Raw genomic sequence first — 19,585 nt, 5'->3', positions numbered from 1 at the left:
AGATATAGAAAACGACAGAAGCAGAAAAGGAGGGACGGAGAAAAGGAGACACAGAGGAAGAGATGGAGTTAGACGAAGATAGAGTATGAGAAGGAGTGGGAGAGAGTAGCTGGTGGCGAGAGCTGAGCGGACGGAGAAAAAGGGAGAGAGAGGGAGACAGAGACACAGAGAGCACTTTAAACGTAGCTATAGAAACCAGGGAGGAGAAAAAAAAACGGAAAATAGTAAAAAGAAGAGAGAGAGAGAAATGAGAAGGGCGCGGGAGGAGCGAGCAAAAAAGATATAAGGATGAAGGTGAAAAAAGAAGTAAAGATCAAAACCTCCAAAATGTTAGGTTCGAAACGAGGAAGAGAGAGAAAAAGAAGGAAAGGAATAAAGAGGAACAGAAATAGAAATAAGGAGAGGAGAGAGGAGGGAGGGAGTGAAAAGAGGAGGAAAAAAGGGGAACGAGAAGAAATTGAGAAGAGGAATAAAAGATCAAAACCTACCAAAATGCTAGTTTCGAAAATTTGATCGAAACAGAGTTTAGAAAAAAGTACAAACTACTGAATAACGAACTAAAAATCCAGGCTTGAATCCGCTTAATAGTTTTTTTATGCAAAATTCATCATTGGTAATAGCTTAAACGAAGATATCACATATGTGAACTGGGTGTTAAGGTAATTTAAAATTTGACATGTGTCACGCAACTTAACTGTCTTAAAGGTTAGGTTAGGTTTAGTGGTCGCAGCTCAGTTTAAGTACAGCTCACTTGGACAGTACTTTGATCGCCTTATAAAACCACATTCTCTCACTAACTTCCAATTATTTAATGCAACGCTGCATGATTACGATACAACTACAGATTAGGTTTACATTTATCTTCGATATATCCTTCGGAGTGTCGAATACACCCCGACGAAGGTATTTACGGCTCATTCCCGCAAATGCTGGACTGCTGATCATAAAGTGGCTGACTGATTTTAACTCGCCGTCCTTCATACAGCTAACAAAGCTGGGAAGGTACCAGAGGCAGTGTTCTATTGACAAACCACGATCATGCATAAACGAACTTTTCGAAACTCTAATATTTGCGCCGATCGGTCGACAGTGTAACAGAAGTACCTCGAATCCTGACAAGAACTGATATTTGTCCAAGGTTTGCTTAGCCGACTCAAAGGTTACCTGCCCAGTAGCAGAAAGCAAGTGAGCAGCGAAATCTCGTTGCATTTACTGGCAGCCCCGTTCACTTGGCAAGTGGCCGCTCCGGTCATGAGATATGTCTTGGCTCGCGGCACCACGGTGATTGAGGTGTTAGTGCTTCGATAGCTGCCTAGCTATCTATTACGTTTACTGTTACAGTAACGTTTACAATCGAAGTAACATTAACAGTTACGGTTACTTTTACAGCAGTTACGGTTACGTTTATAATTACGGCTACGTTAACATTTATGGTTACGTTTACAGTTCCGATTCCAGATAACTTTAAACTAAACAAACTTAAAACAAGTTAGGAAGGCAAAGTTCGGGTGTAACCGAACATTTCATACTCAGCTGAGACCTTTGGAGACAAAATAAGGGAAAATCACCATGTAGGAAAATGAACCTAGGGTAACCCTGGAATGTGTTTGTATGCCATGGGTATCAAATGGAAGGTATTAAAGAGTATTTTAAAATGGAGTGGGCCATAGTTCTATAGGTGAACGCCTTTTCGAGATATCGCCATAAAGATGGACCAGGGGTGACTCTAGAATGTGTTTGTACGATGTGGGTATGAAATGACTGGTGTTAGTGAGTATTTTAAAAAGGAGTGGGCCTTAGTTCTATATTTATTTATTTATTTATTTACTCATCTTGAAATTGTTACATTTCTTACAGACTAATGACATATATAAAGACTTAACCACTAATTTAGTATTTGGTTAAGTAACAATTTAAAAGTATTTTCACAGTAGGAAAAGTCCAAAATTGACGAATTTGAGAGCAAGTGGACGCCTTTTCCAGATATCGCCATAAAGGTGGACCAGGGGTGACTCTAGAATGCGTTTTTACGATATACGTATCAAATGAAATGTGTAAAAAGGTAGAGGGCCTTAGTTCTATAGGTGGACGCCTTTTCGAGATAACGTCTTAAAGGTGGACCAGGGGTGACTCTATAATGTGTTTGTACGATATGGGTATCAAATTAAAGGTATGAATGAGGGTTTTAAAAGCGAGGGGCCGTTAGTTGTATATGTGAAGGCGTTTTCGAGATATCGACCAAAATGTGGACCAGGGTGACCCAGAACATCATCTGTCGGGTACCGCTAATTTATTTATATATGTCATACCACGAACAGTATTCCTGCCAAGATTCCAAGGCCTGTTGATTTCGCCCTACAGAACTTTTTCATTTTCTTCTACTCAATATGGTAATATGTCACACCCATTTTATAAAGTTTTTTCTAAAGTTATATTTTGCGTCAATAAACCAATCAAATTGCCATGTTTCATCCCTTTTTTCGTATTTGGTATAGAATTAATTTTTTTTGTAATTTTTCGTAATTTTCGATATCGAAAAAGTGGGCGTGGTTATTGTCGGATTTCGGCCATTTTTTATACCAAGATAAGGTGAGTTCAGATAAGTACGTGGACTAAGTTTAGTAAAGATATATCAGTTTTTGCTCAAGTTATCGTATTAACGGCCGAGCGGAAGGACAGACGGTGGACTGTGTATAAAAACTGGGCGTGGCTTCTACCGATTTCGCCCATTTTCACAGAATACAGTTGACGTCATAGAATCTACGCCCCTACCAAATTTCAGAAGGATTGGTGAATTTTTGTTCGACTTATGGCATTAAAAGTATTCTAGACAAACTAAATGAAAAAGGGCGGAGCCACGCCTATTTTGAAATTTTCTTTAATTTTTGTATTTTGTTGCACCATATCATTACTGGAGTTGAATGTTGACATAATTTACTTATATACAGTACATATATTAAATTTTTTGTTAAAATTTGACTTTTAAAAAATTTTTTTTAAAAAGTGGGCGTGTTCTTCTTCCGATTTTACTAATTTTTATTTAGCATATATATAGTAATAGTAGTAACCTGCCTGCCAAATTTCATCATGATATCTTCAACGATTGCCAAATTACAGCTTGCAAAACTTTTAAATTACCTTCTTTTAAAACTGGGCGGTGCCACGCCCATTGTCCAAAATTTTACTAATTTTCTATTCTGCGTCATAAGCTCAACCCACCTACCAAGTTTCATCACTTTATCCATCTTTGGCAATGAATTATCGCATTTTTTCGGTTTTTCGAAAATTTCGATATCGAAAAAGCGGGCGTGGTTATAGTCCGATATCGTTCATTTTAAATAGCGATCTGGGATGAGTGCCCAGGAACCTACATTCCAAATTTCATCAAGATACCTCAAAATTTACTCAAGTTATCGTGTTAACGGACAGACGGACGGACGGACGGACGGACGGACATGGCTCAATCAAATTTTTTTTCGATACCGATGATTTTGATATATGGAAGTCTATATCTATCTCGATTCCTTTATACCTGTGCAACCAACCGTTATCCAATCAAAGTTAATATACTCTGTGAGCTCTGCTCAACTGAGTATAAAAACAGGCAGTGTTGACCGTACTACCTTAACTATATTTCTAAATATATAGATTCTCAAAACATGTTTGAAACACACCGTACTGAAAGACAGAATATCTAAAAATTTAGCTCAAGAACGGTCTAATTGAAAAAACCAAGTTCCTAAACCAAATTCTTAGATCGGATGCTCTTTGCTCATATGCTTAGAAAAATATCGACGCCTGAGTGGAATACCACCCTATCTCATACATTTTTTTATTATATGCTCTAATAATAAATATCCAACTGCTAGTTTTAAGCAAATTTTAACATTGACCTTGCATAAGTTAAGTGCATTGTTATTAATTAATTTGTTCAATTTATTTGAATTCTATAATCTTTCACTTTATATACTTCTAATTTTATACAGCTTGGCTACACACCTTAGATTTATTGTTTAAAAAAAGCCTGCCCAACTACTTCTTCCAATTAGCCACTTAGACAAGTCATGAACTCACTTTGGAATGCTTTTGGGTACATATTTACATGCAATTGTTGCTTTTTTGCAATTTTCACATACTTAAACAAATTGCTTTTACTCGATTTGCTTGCCAATTATCGATCATTTTTGCATGCCAACTGTCAAATTGCACTTGTAAGAGAATGCCATAAAAGGATCATGCAACAAGATATGTACATTAGACTGGGTCGATTTATTAACCGATATCGCGCCATCGATTTCTCGATAGGATAGGCTCACGAAAAAAGTTCCACTGCGCATACCCAAAAAAATAATTTTCGAGCCTGCGAAAAAAATGGCGAAAGGGTCAATTTTTATTTTTGGACCAAAAAACACTCCCCGAAATCCAAAAAATATATATTTATATATTATATATTTATATATTATATATACATATATCTTTTTCAAAAAGGCTGTTATCGCTAACGTTTTTACAACAGTTTTTTGAAAAAAGAAAAATATTTTTTGGGTTTTGGGGAGTGTTTTGGTCGAAAAATTTACCCTTTCGGTTTTTTTTCGCAGGCTCAAAAATTATTTTTTTGGGTATGCGTAGTGGAACTTTTTTTCCTGAGCCCAAATCCTATCGAAAAATCGATGGCGCGATATCGGTTAACTTTCGTTCATACAAATCGACCCAGGTTAATGTACATATGGAAAATGAAGGAAAAGCAACAAGTTAATAAGATTCCGTGTAAGGATAGAACATCAGATTACCTCTCGCCTTAGGGTCCAAAATGGACTGCGATTTCAAAGCAGTGGTTTGTTCCGAGCTTTCCATCCATCTTCTAACTTGGATTATACTTTTAAATCTTAAATAGTAGGAATCAGTGAGCTGCAATTATTCATCTCTTAAGGTTATTAGTGGACTAACCACAAAATGAGTATTAGTGCGTGAACAAACAGAGAATATCAAGCACTTATATCCAGTAAAGGGCCCATTACTGATACTTAGCATAGACTTGACTTGACTTGGCGTAAACTTGGCAACTTAGCCACGATTATACTCCACTTAGCGCAAACGATCTGGCGTCGTAATCAGTTGTTTTCTAGCTTTCATTTTATTGTGATATATTTGCTACAAAGAGTTGTGGTTTTTAAATAAAGTTAATTTTGAGTAATACAATTAATTTGTGAGTGTAAAAATCAATAAATAAAATAAAAATAAATGTCAATTTGTATGACAAAATGTCAAAATGAAATGGAAACAAACAAATGGCATCTCAAAATGTAAACGTCACTTAGAACTTACATAGAAAATCAAAATTCAACAGACTTCTAAGTCAAGTTAAGTGTTGCTAAGTTTTGAGTAATTAGTAACATGCAATGTTCATTTAACAGAACTGTAAGTGACGGTTCTCAAGTCAAGTGAAGTCTATGCTAAGTATGAGTAATGGAACAAACATTGCATAATCGCTGAATTCTCTATAAATTTCTATTAATTTAAAGTTCCGTTAAGAAGATGCTACATGCCACAGCCATTTAGGAATCTATTTTCAGGAGGGTTGTGAGAAATTAGATAAACAAGTAAGGCTTGAGTCCGATTTTAAGGTCACTAATCACGGGCTATCGGTTACTGGTTACGAAGGACTAAAAAACTTTCACGGAGTCACTTTGTGGCTAGAAGAAGAAAAAAAATACCCCACATTTTAGTTCGTTGTTTTTGTTTTTGTAGAGATAAAGACACTCTCCGAAGGTTTTGGGGAGTATTATCGATATTGATGATCCTTTGCCGCAGGCAGATCCGGTACGTTCCGGTAACAAGCACCATAAGGGGACGAGTCCCGACCATCTCGTGAGCCTTCTAGGCTATACCGTCCTCACACCCCTAGATCCATGAGGAACTTGGGGTCTCCAGACCCTCGGTTGTTAAAGAAACTGGATTCACAGGGTTGGAGAATGTATAAGTACCGCTGGCAACCCTTTTAAAGGGTTGAGCTACACAGCCGTTTGAATTAATTTGATATTTTAGTCGCCTCTTACGCCAGCCATACCTGCGGCCAGATTATTCTAAGCCCCCTAACCCGCTGGAGGAAACTTTAGTCCTTCATTATTTTTAATTTGACTCCCATCCTCACAACCATTACCTTTATGTCTACCTCTAGATTAGATCACTTTCTTATGAGCCTGGCTATTTTCTATATACTCCCACATCCATTCCGACTCGAAATTCCACTTTTATTCTCACTCCCATTTGTTATGATTGATCAATCCGTTTCGTGTGTATGCCTACATAGATACCAACATACATATTGTTACGAATATTAGCAAAACTGAGGAGTGCTGCCATCTCCAGGCCGATGCTAAGCAGTGACGTGAATTCACATCAATAATTCAATCATTATGTATCTACATAAACGAATCAATAATTGCGTCTACACATATGTACACATTCCGACGAGCAACATTCACATAGCAGGCCGCGAGAGATGAGATGTCACACACCGATGAATTTACTTATACGCTTATGTGTGTGCGGGAGACTGTAAACTACAAACACATGCATATATCTTATCTGAGTTGTCACAAGAGAGAGCAATAATTTGTGCACGTAGTTGTGGCTGGCGATTTTGTAGGCGAAACAACTAGTAAGTTCTGGAAATCGAAGAGCCTAGAAGTATGCAGCGTAAACTATAAAAGCGGGACAAGCGAGTAAGAAGTAATTCAGTTTGATTTGAATTGTCAAGCAGTTACGAGTAAGACGATATCTAGCGAGCAATAGCACTATTATTTTGAAAGTCAGTTTCATTTAAGCTATCAGTTTGGTTATTAAGCTATTCGTTGCACAGTTTGAGTGTTATTGTGAAGTATTTTAATAAAGGCCATTTTTCCATTATTCAATATTGGAGTTATTTATTCAACAGTTTAGCGATACGATCCTAGCAAAAGGGCAAATAAGAGGATTTGCAAATAAATTCGTTACAATTGGTGTCAGAAGAGGAATTGTTGAATAAATTCCGGAGGACAACAAGGACATGGCAAAGTTCAGTGAATTGAAGATCCAGCAACTAAAGAAGGAGTTGGAGAGCCGTGGATTGAATACAAGCGGCGTTAAACTTAAACTTCAGGCACGGCTACGAGAAGCAATGGAAGCGGAAGGAATTGATGTGGAAGAGTATGACTTTCATCTTGATGGCGAGGAAGTAACAAAAATTGAAGAGAAAAACGAAACATCGCAGACAGTTACGAGCACAGATTTGAACATGATTTTGGCTGCAATATCTGCTCAAACATCGACAGTGGCTTCTCAACTGGAATCGCAAAAGACAGATATAACATCTCAATTGGCATCTCAGATGGAAGAACAGAAGACACGTATTGCAGAAATGTCGTCAGAAATAACATCGAAAATTGAAGCACAAGAAACGCGTATTTCACAAATTTCAGCACAGATATCATCTCACATCTCCACACAACTAGAAGAGCAGGAAGTCCGTATATCATCTAAACTGGAAGCGCATATGGAAGAAAAACTAACCCAGTTTCATGAAGGCTTCAGTGGTCGACAGGATAAAATCGAGGCCGAGGTGGATGCTTTGAGAGGACGTATCGAGCAGTTGCAACTAAATCGCCCAGCAGTTTCAACAAGTAATCCAAAGGTAAAGACACCATCCTTTGACGGTTCTGTTCCTTTTCAGGTCTTTAAGCTACAGTTTGAGAAGACCGCAGCAGTGAACCAATGGAATGCTGAAGATAAAGTTGCGGCTCTGTTCGTGGCACTGAAAGGGCCTGCCGCGGAAATCTTACAGACTATTCCAGAGTACGAACGGAACAGTTATGACGCATTGATGGCTGCTGTAGAACGGCGATACGGAAGCGAACACAGGAAACAGATATTTCAAATAGAATTGCAAAACCGCTACCAAAAAGCAAATGAGACATTGCAGGAGTTTGCTTCAGATATTGAAAGATTGGCTCATCTTGCAAATGCAGACGCACCCGTGGAATACACTGAAAGGGTAAAGATTCAGAGCTTTATAAATGGCATACGAGATGTGGAAACGAAGCGGGCTACATATGCGAATCCAAAACTAACATTTGCTGAAACGGTATCGCATGCTCTGATTCAGGAAACAGCGTCGCTTCTGTGTAAGCCAGTTTTCGAAGCACGCCGTGTGGAAGTAGAAAAGCCAGATTGGGTAGACACAATTTTGGAAGCACTGAAGGGATCTCAACAGAAGAATGCCGGAGTTATTAAATGTTTCAAGTGCGGCAACCCAGGTCACATTGCACGTCATTGCGATCTTGGTCCTAATAGTTCCAACAATGTGGGTGGCCGTAAACGCAAAGCTGGCGGAAATGAGCAAGAGCGTGTCAAATGTAAAGAACGGAAACTTGCCCCGGATGTTGAATGTCCTGTGATATCTGTGTCGCAGATTGGAAGGAAAGCAAGGAGTCTTACCATCAGAGGGAATGTGGATGGTAAAGAGCGTGTACTGACTGTAGATACGGGGGCATCTCATTCCTTGATTCGATCTGATTTGGTCTACAGGAGAGTAAAGTCATTACCTGGAGCAAGGTTGCGTACGGTAACAGGCGAGTATAACCAAGTTCAAGGCGAAGTGGTATTTGAGGTATTAATTGGAAAAGTCATGGTTCTACACAAATTCGTTGTGGCGGAGGTCGTTGATGAAGTCATATTGGGAGTGGACTTCTTGGTTGACCATGACGTCAGGATCGATATGCGGAGAAAAATTATGCGCTATAAGAACCAGGACATACCACTTAACTTTAGTTTGGAAAAAGGGTTCAGCAGTAATCGGGTACTGGTGGAAAAGACTCGACAAAGACCACGAAAGTCAAAGGCAAAGGTTGATAGATCGAATGGGCCAAATAAATTAAAATCAAAAGTACCTGCGAGAGAAACACTGGCATTGACAAAATCTAAAAGACGCAGGAAAACAAAGCAACGAATTTCCGAGAAAGAATGCTAGGGTAGTTTCAAGCCGGAGCGCACTACTGTTGTGAAATGCGGGAACGATACCGATTATGCAAAGCAAATCCGTCCAGCGCAAGCTCTACGAAGTGGTTCATTGACCAAACAACAGAGTGTGAAGGAACGGCCCAGGGTAACGAGCAGTAAGATGAAACACTGGCATGACAAGAACTTTAATTCGGAAGGTTTCTTGGCGGGAGATTTGGTACTGTTAAACAACCCTCACCGGCGGAAAGGTTTTCCAGCCAAATTACGGTGCAGTTGGGAAGGCCCGTACAAAGTTGTGAAGAAGATCAGTGATACCATCTACCGCATACAAACCACTGGGAAACCACGGATTAGAAGGGTGGTACATTCGGAGATGCTAGCGGCGTTTAGATTGGGAGATTTGTCTGATCGGGACGATCAGACTTAGGTGGAGGGCAGTGTTACGAATATTAGCAAAACTGAGGAGTGCTGCCATCTCCAGGCTGATGCTAAGCAGTGACGTGAATTCACATCAATAATTCAATCATTATGTATCTACATAAACGAATCAATAATTGCGTCTACACATATGTACACATTCCGACGAGCAACATTCACATAGCAGGCCGCGAGAGATGAGATGTCACACACCGATGAATTTACTTATACGCTTATGTGTGTGCGGGAGACTGTAAACTACAAACACATGCATATATCTTATCTGAGTTGTCACAAGAGAGAGCAATAATTTGTGCACGTAGTTGTGGCTGGCGATTTTGTAGGCGAAACAACTAGTAAGTTCTGGAAATCGAAGAGCCTAGAAGTATGCAGCGTAAACTATAAAAGCGGGACAAGCGAGTAAGAAGTAATTCAGTTTGATTTGAATTGTCAAGCAGTTACGAGTAAGACGATATCTAGCGAGCAATAGCACTATTATTTTGAAAGTCAGTTTCATTTAAGCTATCAGTTTGGTTATTAAGCTATTCGTTGCACAGTTTGAGTGTTATTGTGAAGTATTTTAATAAAGGCCATTTTTCCATTATTCAATATTGGAGTTATTTATTCAACAGTTTAGCGATACGATCCTAGCAAAAGGGCAAATAAGAGGATTTGCAAATAAATTCGTTACAATATTTTGAATTTTATGTTTTGAAGTATCATCGGTATCTGTTTATTACAAACCTGTAACAAATCGATAACACACCAATAAAAAATCGACAGCTTTTCGATAATAAATCGATACATTTTCTATAACTTTCCAGTAACAAGTAGGTCAGTTTTCCATAACAAATTAATATTTCCTCGATAACAAATCTTTAAATTTTCTTGTACAAACCGATTAAAAGTCGATAACAGAAAAATAATTCTCGATAGAAAATTGATATTTTTTCAATATAGATTGCTAAAAAATAGATAACTTTGAGATAACAAATCAATACCTTTTCTATAACTTTCCGCAACAAATGTATTAATTTTATGTAACAAATCGACAAAATTTCGATAACAAATCAATACTTTTTCGATAGCAAATCAATACTCTTCGGTAACATATCGATAAACTTTCTATGACTTTTCAAATACAAATCGATAATTTTTCGATAAAATATCGGTATTTTTCTACAAAAGATCGATATTTTTAAAAAATTAACTGCTTGAAAATCGATAATTTTGGGTTAACAAATCAATACCTTTCCTATAACTTTCCGTTAAGAAATTCTCTAGTTTTCTGTAATAAATCGATACGTTTTCGATAAAAAATCGATTAATTTTTTAAAGAAGCAAGAAATTTTTCACATCAAATCTGTAGTATTTCTATAACAAAGCAATACAAAATTGTTAACTTTTCTATTGTTTACTTTTCTATAAACAATAGACAAAATTTCGATAACAAATCGATACTTTTTGATAGCGAATCAATACTTTTTCGACATCAAATTGATAAAACGACGTTAAGATTTTGAAACCAAACCATAAATTTTTGATAACAAACCGATAACTCATTGATAAAAAACATTGATAACTACTCAATATCAAATCGATGAATTTAGGATAGCAAATCACAATTTTTTCGATAACAAACCATCGATAAAAATTGATAACTGTTCGATAACAAATCGATAAACTGTCTATAATTGTTCAAAAACTAATGGATACATTTTCTATTACAAATCGATAATTTTTAAAAAAATGTTGATAATTTTTCGATAATAAATTGCTTTACAATTGATACCTTTCCGATAACAAATCAATACTTTTTCTATAACTTTCCGTTAACAAATGGATTAATCTTCTGTGTCGATAACATACATATGTTTAGTGTTTCTATAAGGGAGGGAAAACAGTTATAAGTCAGGTTATGTGGTTGTACTTTTTCGATAACAAATTGATACTTTTTCGACGAAAGACGATCAAATTTGACAAAAACTATAAATTGTTGATAACAAACCAATAACTCATCGATAAAAAATTGTATAACTATTCAAATCGATGAATTTACGGTAACAAATCACTGTTTCGATAACCAACCGACATTTTTACGTAAAAAAATCAACAACTTTTCGATAACAAACCAAAAAAACATCAATAAAAACCGATAGTTTTTTGGTAATAAACCGATACTTTTTCATAACTTTTCGATAGCAAATCGATAAATTTTCGATAACAGATCGTTAAAAAGCGATAAAATTGGGATTTTCCTGAAGGATACTGAAGAATAACAATTAACACAGTTATATTATCAAACATCTTTTCAACTTTTTGCGTAATTCTCATGCAAAGCATTTGTAGTTGTAATTAATTTCTTTCGAAAAGTCAGTGTACAAGATCACAACAAATAATTTTAAATTAAAATAAAACATTTAAATTAACAATAATTCATCAACTTTATCTTAAGATACAATTACAAGTATTGCGTTTAACAAACAAACCCCAACCTTTTAACATAATAACATGTAATTTCATGTTTATTAAAAATCTACATACAAATCAATCCATTCTCTTCGGGTGTTAACTTTTAATTTGTTTGTCGCCACTTCAAGAATTTTATGTATTACAAATTACTATACAATTATGATGCAATTGTTATTAATTTTATGCACTTACAGAAGTTAAATATGCGGTTAATTATATTTGAATTGCTTGTACAGTTGTCGAACTACAATTATATTTAACGCCTCAAAGTATGTAATTAAATTGAGAGCAACAGCTGCGTTCAAATCTGCTCGGACAGCGGCAACAGATCTTTCTTTTGGTGCTTCTTAAAAATTATTCTGAAATATAGCCGAACAATTCCCATAATAATCTCGAAAAAGCCACGAAACAATACTGAAATGGTCCAAAATTATTACGAAAGCAATATAGAAGTGGCCCGGATTAATCCCGAAAACAATCCTGAGAAGATCCTGAGTTAGTGTAATCGTTTTTGGAATAATTCCGAAACGAAATTGCCCAAAAAATCTTGCCGAAAACAATTCAAACGTTTTTTGAAATTACCTGAAATGATTAAAAGTTTCGGAAACAATCCCGAAATAGTCTCTATTAAGAAGTGGAAACCCTAACATAAGACAAGTACGGAAGAGTATTTTAGAAGGGAGTGGGCCATAGTTCCATAGGTGGACGCCTTTTCGAGATATCGCCAAGGTGGAACAGGGGTGACTCCATAATGTGTTTATACGATATATATATCAAATTAAAGGTATTAATTTGATATATATATAATCCACTCCGTTGGAAGGACCAGATGGAAAACGATTTAAACTCCCTTGGTGTGACCAATTGGGGCCGGTTGGCGGAGCGAAGGAGCGACTGGCGCGCCTTGTTGGACGGCCATAACCGTTTAGACAGTTAAGCGCCAATTAGGTAAGTAAGTAATGAGGGTTTTAAAAGGGAGTGGTCCTTAGTTGTATATGTGAAGGCGTTTTCGAGATATCGACCAAAATGTGGACCAGGGTGACCCAGAACATCATTTCTGAGGTACTGCTAATTTATTTATATAGTATGTATTAGCAAGAACAGTATTCCTACGATTCTAAAGGTTTCTTGATTTCGCCCTGCAGAACTTTTTCATTTTTTTCTACTTAATATGGTAGGTGTCACACCCATTTTACAAAGTTGTTTCTAAAGTTATATTTTGAGTCAATAAACGAATCCAATTACCATGTTTCATCCCTTTTTTCGTATTTGTTATAGAATTATGGCATTTTGTTTTTTAAATTTTTCGAAATTTTCGATATCGAAAAAGTGGGCGTGGTTATAGTTGGATTTCGCCCATTTTTAACATCAGGATAAAGTGAGTTCAGATAAGTACGTGGACTAAGTTTAGTAAAGATATATCGATTTTTGCTCAAGTTATCGTGTTAGCGGCCAAGAGGAAGGACAGGTGGTCGACTGTGTATAAAAATTGGGCGTGGCTTCAACCGATTTCGACCATTATCACAGAAAACAGTTACCGACTTAGAAGCTATGCCCTTACCAAATTTCATAAGGATTGGTAAATTTTTATCCGACTTATGGCATTAAAAGTATTCTAGACAAATTAAATGAAAAAGGGCGGAGCCATGCCCATTTTGAAATTGTCTTTAATTTTTATATTTTATTGCACCATATCATTACTGGAGTTTAATGTTGACATAATTTACTTATATACTGTAAAGATATTAAATTTTTTGTTAAAATTTGACTTAAACAAATTTTTTTTTTTTTAAGTGGACGTGTTCGTCATCCGATTTTGCTAATTTTTATTTAGAACACATATAGTAGTGAGAGTAACGTTCCTGCCAAATTTCATCATGATATCTTCAAAGCCAAATTACAGCTAAAAACTTTTAAATTACCTTCTCTTAAAAGTAGGCGGTGCCACGCCCATTGCCCAAAGTTTTACTAATTTTCTATTTTGCGTCATAAGGTCAACCCACCTACCAAGTTTCATCGCTTTATCCGTCTTTGGTAATGAATTATCGCACTTTTTCGGTTTTTCGAAATTTTCAATATCAAAAAAGTGGACGTGGTTATAGTCCGATTTCGTGCATTTTAAATGGAGATCTGAGATGAGTGTACGCAAGTTATCGTGTTTACGGACGGACGAACTTGGCTAAATGAATTTCTTTTTTCGCCCAGATCAGTTTGATATATAGAAGTCTATATCTATCTCGATTAGCTTATGCCGTTAGGGATTACCGTTATGCGAACAAAATTATTATACTCTGTGGGCTCTGCTTAGCTGAGTATAAAAATGTTACGTATACGCATAGGTAGCCGTATTTTCATGTGGTACGGATATATCTGGGTGTAATTGGTAACTTACTTAAACGGCGCTCAACCGTTCAAACGATTATGGCCGTGCAACAAGGTGCGCCAGCCGCTTCTTCGTTAGGTTAACTGGCGCCAATTGATCACATCAAGGGAATTTAAATCGTTTTCCACCAAGCCTTTGAAGCGGAGTGGTGGCGGCCCCCTTCCACTGCTTCCATAGGCGGACTCCGTTAAAAAAAAAATTTAGTTCGCATAACTATGAATGTGCCTGCATATGACTCGTTCAGCTCATCATTAAATCTTCTTCGATACTCCCTATCGCCAGTGATACTCCCTATCGCGGGTGAAGAAAGCCTCAACGGCACTCTATGCATGTAAAAGAATGCTGGGGTTTACGTGGGGCTTATCGCCCTCTCTTTCTCATTGGGTTTTTACAGCGATTGTAAGCACTATTCTATACTATGGAGTGCTTGTTTGGCGGAAAGCCACACAAAAAACAACATACTTCAAAAAATTATAGGGGATATGCAGACTATCGACGCTTAGCATTACGGGAGCCCTGAAAACAACCCCGACGGCTGCATTGTATACCATTCTGCACATTCCACCTGTATACCTGGTAGCAAAGAACATAGCACTAACAACTGCAACCAGGCTCGGTGCAGCTTGAGCGCCGACCATATGGCCATAGTAGTATAGCGTCATCAATCACAAGACGAACAGACTACCTGATCCCCTATCTGCGCTTCGAGCGAGATCTTAAGGCCCCAATAGAGGTGGACGGTTGGCGCAAGGGTGCGCAGATGGCGGACGAGGCGATACATGTGTACACAGATGGTTTCAAAGTAGTGGAAGGAGTAGGGTCTGCCATATACTGCGCTGATCCGGGAATAAGTAGATCCTACAGGCTGTCGGATTACTGTAGCGTTTTCCGAGCGGAAATATTAGCCGTTACCAAAGCAGTAGAAACCCTGGAAGAGAATAGCTTAAGCTGCAATCGTGTTAACTTTTATATTGACAGTCAAGCAGCAATTAAGGTAATAATCTCGCATAGCACAGCATCTAAATGCATGTTAGAGTGTAAGCAGTCTCTGGAGAGAATCGGGACAGGGAGAAGCATACATCTATATTGGGTCCAGGGCATGTGGGAATAGATGGGTATGAAAAAGTGGATGAACTAGCTGAAAAGGGCGCATCCCTTGAAGCCTGCTCCGTAGACGTCCCAATTAGACTGGGCGAGATTAAGCGAAGGCAAGAGGTACACATGATCGACCAAGCGGGAAAGGCAAGGGTTCAAGCGCGGGCTGTAAAGTGTCGAAGATTATGTGTAGGTCATACAACCTTAGACTAACAAAGGTGCTTCTATCATTAAAAAGAGAGGACTGTAGACTCATGACGGGTATTCTGACTGGACACTGCCTTCTGGCATCACATGCCTTTAAATTAGGCTCGGTCAGTGATAGCAGACGTAGGAAGTGCGGGTTGGAGGAGGAAACGATCGAGCACGTTCTGTACTCGTGCCCTGCAATTGCCAGGCTAAAGCTCCAGCTGTTAGGAGTGATACAGCTGTCAGATCTAGAAGCAGCAAGTGGCTTAAGTCCTAGGAAGCTTCTAGTATTTGCACAGAGGACGGAGTTATTTTATAACATAGGTCCTGGTTTTTGATAGGGGTTTTCAGTTTGGTCGTTAAAACAAACTTCTGGTAAGACTACGGACTCAATCAGTCTATGTGAGGTACTCATGGACCGGCCAGTTCAACCTAACCTAACATCCCTATCGCCAACTCGTGGAGGTCGCTAAATCTTTCGACAGCTATTTCTCTCGAACACTCCCACCGCCGCCTTATCTGATGTTGTCGTGGTATATGCTTCTGGACCATACAGGAGGACGGGTACGAAAAGTGACTTGTAGAGCATGGTTTTCTTTAGCCGAAAGGAGTATTTATTGTTCAATGGCCAACGTAGTTAAAAGTAGCATTGATTGGCATTTGCTGGATTTCAGCGCCGATGTTGTTGTTTGTGGTCTCGCTGGCTCCCAAATAAACCCATCTTTTTTGCTTCTCTTTCAAGTTTGTGATAAGCAGACTACTGATAGCAATATCGTCAGCATAAGCAGACACGCTCTCATAGAATCTTGTTTCAGAGTGGGTAAATTGTGTAGCTAGTAAAATTTCACCTGAGTGAGGTGATGCTGTTGTTGTATAGCTTTTGCATGTAGTCATGGGTTCAATATTTCATAGAGATGGGTTCAATATTTCTTAGAGATGAATTTGAAATTATTTCGGCATGATTGACGAACTTTTTTTCCGATCAACTCGTGATCGTTTCGCTAATGGGTAGAGACCATTTTCGTTAGCATTTGTGAGTCAATTCAGAATTCCTTAAGGGATTTGTTCGCAGATACTTTTAAATCATTTCAATTGGTACTACGAGACAATATGTTTTCGATAACAACTATAACTCATTGATACAAAACAAACGATAGCTCATCGACGACACTGAGGAAGGAAAACAGTTTGTCTCCAAACCAAATTTTACAAAGGATGACAGAAAATCGGAAAATTAGAAAAACAAAATGAATTAGTTAAAAATCTTTAGAAATAAGCTTAAATATAATCTCAATCCAAACCTAAATTTTATCGAAAAGATCTAAAAATGGGCGGTATTTTATACAAACTAATCCCTAAATAACGCCGAAACCATCCTGAAATGGTGAAATTTTGCTGATAACAACAAGAAATAAGCCCGAAATAATCCGCAAGGAAACCAAAAATTATACCAAAGAAATCTCTAAAGGTCAGTAATTTATACAACGTATACGTGAAACCTTTCAGAAATATTCCAAACTTTCCCAATAATAGCCATAAAAGGCACTGATATAATTCCCACGCGCTTCGAGAGTAGTCACGAAATATTTCCGTAAAAATCCAGAAATAACAAAGAAATTAGGTTTAAATAACCGGATAGTTACCAATTGAAATAGTTCCAAGCGAGAGCACTGGTCAACGAAATATCTTTCCCTTCCAACCCGAAACTGCATTTATTTGCGTAACCGCTCCCCTAGCTAGCCCATGAACCGATATTGCCGAAGTGGTTTTGCCAAGTTTTCGTCTTCTCACATAACCTTCCATGTAAAAATTGCGATTAGTCTAGATAAAAATGGTACGATTTGCAAACAACTAAATTTCAAACTATCTAATCCCAACTGTACTCAAAAGGGACTAGATGGAATCAATTATGATCGCAGCAAACTCTCTTTAGTGATTCAACGCACGATTTTTTGTAGGGTTACTACAAAATGAAAATTCAGTGGTTGCTTCTTGAACTGCGTGTGAAGGAAACGCTTTGGCCATTCCCAAGTGAAAGGCGATCAGCAGCTTTACCCTTCTTAACACAGTGCTATCCTCCTGTAGATACATAAGTTTGTGTCTTTGCGGTGTTGTCGTTAAAATGTGTTTAGAACAAGTAATGGTGTCTAAGTTCGGGTATAGCCGCAAATTATATACTCAGCATGAGCTTCAATTGTACAGTTCATTTCAAGACCACGCCTGCTTTTATATAAAAAGGGTTTTAGGCTAGAATAATAAGCTATATCTTAGCGAAAAATTTTATTGTAATAATGATATTTTACTCACCAAGTTTTAGTGTAATGCTACGTTTCCACCAAACCCAAACTCCGTGTTTGCCAAATCTTTTATGTAAAATATCTATTGCCAGAAATGCAACTTTTGATTTTTGCTTTCGCATTATTGATACCGAAGTTAAAACGCGTTATTCGATAGCTTTCGCGATATTTTTAGACATGTTTTAGCAGTCTTACGAAACTGGCAAACACGGAGTTTGGGTTTGGTGGAAACGTAGTATAAGAGGAAATTGGGAAACATTTTTTGTTAAAATGGCGTTGCCATGTGTCATATAGAAAAGTAGATAAACTATTTATTCTAGTCTAAAACCCTTTTTTATATCAAAGTAGGCGTGGTCTTTAATCGATCCCATCTATTTTTACTTCCCTTATATTAGGCCCGTTGAACGTTTGTCAGCTTTTCATACAAATCATGCAATCGATTTTTAAGTAACTTCTCATTGAGCCACAAATGTGACACTTTACACATAGGTAAAAACATCGTGACAATGCAACAATACGGAAAAAATCCGTTAGGTGGCGCACGGATCAAAATAATTAGATAAGAATGTGAAATTTTCAAACCAGCTTTTAAATAACTTCTCGATGAGCTAGAGACTTGAAATTTCAAGCTTAATTCAGAGGTCGATGACAGCCGATGACACGATACAAAAAGATTTGCTAGGAGGCGCACGGGATGTGCTATTTAGAAAAATCGTACGAAACGGAGGGAATTTTGGGATCGATTTTTATGTAAGTTCTCATAGAGCTACAACTGTAAAACTTCACAGATAGGATAAGACGCCGAGAAAATTTAACAAAAGGAGAAAAAACCCATTAGGTGGCGCATGGATCGAAACATTTAGTTAAGAATTTGGAAATTTGGTGTTTTGAGATCGATTTTAAAGTAACTTTCATTGAGGTACAAACATGAAACCTCATAGACAAGTTAAGACACCGTGACAAAGGAACAAAAGGAGAAAAAATTCCGTTAGATGGCGCACGGATCGAAAAAATTAGAAAATAATTTGGAAATTAGAAACCGGGTTTTAAGTAATTTCTCGATGAGCTAGAGGCTAAAAATTTAGAGCTTAATTCAGACGTCGATGACAGCCGATGACACAATACAAAGAGTTACGCTTGGGGCGCTCGTACTGAGATATTTAGAAAAATCAAACGGAACGGAGAGAATTTTGGGATTGATTTTTATGTAAGTTCTCATTGAGCTACAACTTCACAAGTAGGTTAAGACACCGAGAAAATGTAAGAAAAGGAGAAAATAAAAATAAAATAAAAAATTTTTAAGCACTTCCTTTATATAAATGGACAAAAATCAGCCAAAAATATCTCCTTATATAAAGACATATTCTTGCTTAACTTTGATTTTTAAATTTTGACATAGAAATTGCAAAAATATTTATGCGAAGTAAAAATATAAAGGTGGAGTGCAATTGATTGACTAATAATATCTCCTTTCCTACCAACTTTCCAATCCAAGTAATGTGTGCTCCACTTTTATATTTTCACTTCTCATAAATATTTTTGCAATTTCTATGCCAAAATTTAATAATCAAAGTTTAGGAAGAATATGTGTTTATATAAGGAGATATTTTTCGCTGATTTTTGTCCATTTATACAAAGGAAGTGCTTAAAATTTTTATACTCAGCTGAGCAGAGCTCACAGAGTATATTAACTTTGTTCGCATAACGGTAATCCGTAACGGCATAAACTAATCGA

General features: G+C 37.3%; 1 protein-coding gene across 3 annotated transcripts in view; it reads left to right on the top strand.

Annotated features, from left to right (window-relative positions):
- Nucleotides 1-19,585, top strand: part of LOC137251433 (organic cation transporter protein-like) — a 224,772-nt gene that overhangs the window by 25,626 nt on the left and 179,561 nt on the right. The window lies entirely within an intron of this gene.

Source organism: Eurosta solidaginis, chromosome 1 (assembly GCF_040869045.1).
Source record: "Eurosta solidaginis isolate ZX-2024a chromosome 1, ASM4086904v1, whole genome shotgun sequence".
Taxonomy (NCBI): Eukaryota; Metazoa; Arthropoda; class Insecta; order Diptera; family Tephritidae; genus Eurosta; species Eurosta solidaginis.
The sequence above is the reverse complement of the archived record's forward strand: the minus strand, read 5'-3'. Positions and strand labels throughout refer to the sequence as shown.